Below are 2,654 nucleotides of genomic sequence, written 5' to 3' on the forward strand. Positions count from 1 at the left end.
AAAAGGAGCTATTAGCACATTCCCTTTATCTAATTAAAAGTTCTATGACAATATCTCCATTGAAGATGGCCTAAATGTAGTAGAAGGAATTTTCCTAATCATAGGTACCTACTCATAGAGCTCAACAGGAACAAAAAAAAACCTCTACACAAGAACTATTAGAGTCAGGATGCATAATATAATCAATATCCTATGACTCTTAGTACTATTAACACCATCATAAAAGGCCATAGGGATCACAAAAATTAATTCTATTTAGGTGACCATTGAATGCACGATCTCATATGTATTATCACATTAAGAAGGCTTAACATAAATAGATGGACTAATAGCCTCAAGTGGATCATCATACTTAATAGTATTGATGCAAACAAGAGGATTTAAAGAATCATCAAAGTTTGAAAATTTATCCATTTCAACATATGCAGTATAATTATGTAAGCTATCAGATGTATAATGCATAATGTTTTCATAATTGACCACATTAAGTAACTCAGCAATAAAATTATCTCAAGGGTTATCACATGTATCATCAATTAACATATCAAGTATGCTCACAATAATAACAAAATGATCTTCCATAGGATGTTTCATAGCCTCTAAGAGATTGAACTGAACAACATGTCCTGCAAATTCTATAGAGAAAGTATTTTCTTTAAAATTAATGATAGTGTTAGCTGTCTTAAGAAATGACCTACCCAAAATTAATGGTGGCGGCCCATGTCTATCATCTTTACCTATATCTGAAATATAAAAATTAGCAAGAAAGACTAAATCCTTTACTTTGACTAGAATGTTTTCAAGTATACCATTAGGATAAGCAAGTCTCTTATCTACTAAATGCACAATAATTCCAACCGGCTTCATCTTACAACCATGCAAAGAAGAAAATATAGATTTAGGCATAACATTTATTGTTGCACCAAAGCAATTAAAGCATCAAAAAATTCTAAATTCCTTATAGTATAAGGTATAGTGAAACTCCCTGGATCTTTACATTTCAAAGGCATGAAGGGTTGACACTGCATTCCTCCATAGAATAAAGTTATACACTTCCTCCTACATTGACCTTCTCATTAGCTTTAAATCTTCTCTTGTTCTTGCATAGGTCTTTCAAGAACTTTACATATTTAGGAATCTTCTTTATGACCTCCAAAAAGGGAATATTGACTTCAACCTTTTTGAAACTATTGAGCATTTCTTTTTACAATTCTACTTCCTTTAGCTTTCTACTTTGAGTCTTTCTATTTAAAAATGGAAGGATCTTCCTTATTCCTTTTCTTCATTAAACTCCTCAAGTGTGACTTGTGTTTTTACTACAACCAACTTATCCCTGGTAGATGTTGTAAAGGGCCTTGGAAGCTCCTTTTCACTTCTAAGAGTAATGGCACTAACATTACTGCGGTTAGGATTCACAATTGTTTGAGAAGGAAACTTTCCACAACCTTGACTCTTCAATTTATTAATGAAGGTGGACAATTGTCCAATTTGATTCTCCAATTATTGAATCACTATTTAAGTGCATTGTTGAAATTGGATGTTATTAGTTACCATTTGCTTTATTAACTTTTCTAGACTTGGTTCATCATTTTTAGACTCTTGAATAGGAGTAGATTGCCTCGTTGGTTGCATAGGTTGTGAATTTTAACCCATAGCTTTACATTGTTGCTATTGACTTCCTTTATATCTGAAGTAAGAGTGATCTCTCCATCTTAGATTATAAGTACTGGAGAAAAGATTATATTTTTGGCCCTGTTGTATAGGTCTAGCTGAAAAAATTCCAGTACAATTCTCAACTCTATTAGCCAACCATAGGCATTAATTAGTAGTGTGTGTAACCAAATAGCAGATGCCACATAGAGGCCCAACTAAAGCTGAAGATGCAATAAGTAGCCTGCTGAGGAATATAGAACTGAGGTTGTACATATGTCTGTGGAGGGTATGACTATGCAAAAGTAGGCACTGTTAGTGAATTTATTAATTTTTGTTTTGTTAAGCCAATCTGCCTAACCATACTAGAGAGCTCTCCATCTTGTTCTCAAGTATATGATCATATTGTGGTGCTTGAATCTCATTAACTCCTTTGACTTGTTGGTTAGCCCGCGTACCAAATTGTTGAGAATTCTGTGCTATTTTAAAGATAAGACTCATGGCATTAGCTAAAGTAAGTTTTACCAGAGCACCACCAATTGCGGCATCCAAAAACCTCTTATTTGTAGGTAAGAGACCTTTATAAAAATGTTGAACCAGCTGCTGATTAGATATTTGATGCTGAGGGCAACTTGCACATAACTTCTTAAATCTCTCCTAATATTCATAAAATGTTTCTCCATTCATTTTTAAGAACCCACAAATATCTCTTTTTATTGCTACAATGTGAGACGTAGGTAAGAATTTTTTTTAAGAATAACTACATCATATGATTCCAAGAGGTAATGGCACCTAGATACAAGTAATATAACCAATCTTTTGCTACTTTATCCAATAAAAAAAGAAAAGTCCTCAATTTGATTTGCTCTTCTGAAACTTCTTAAAGCTTCATAGTGGAGCACACAATATGAAATTTCTTTAAGTGCCTATTCGAGTCTTCTCCTGCAAGACTATGAAAGTTAGGTAGCAAATGTACTAAACCTGATTTCAATTCAAAAATAGTA

General features: G+C 33.1%; 1 non-coding gene across 1 annotated transcript; it reads left to right on the forward strand.

The window, feature by feature from the left end:
- The first annotated feature begins 2,263 nt into the window (after nt 1-2,263).
- Nucleotides 2,264-2,370, forward strand: LOC129287368 (small nucleolar RNA R71). Its single transcript, XR_008587687.1, has one exon. It is a non-coding gene; the product is annotated as a small nucleolar RNA R71 (small nucleolar RNA).
- Nucleotides 2,371-2,654: the final 284 nt, after the last annotated feature.

This window comes from Prosopis cineraria, unplaced genomic scaffold (genome assembly GCF_029017545.1).
Source record: "Prosopis cineraria cultivar Desert tree isolate PC_DT_omini unplaced genomic scaffold, ASM2901754v1 PC11, whole genome shotgun sequence".
NCBI classification, from domain to species: Eukaryota; Viridiplantae; Streptophyta; class Magnoliopsida; order Fabales; family Fabaceae; genus Prosopis; species Prosopis cineraria.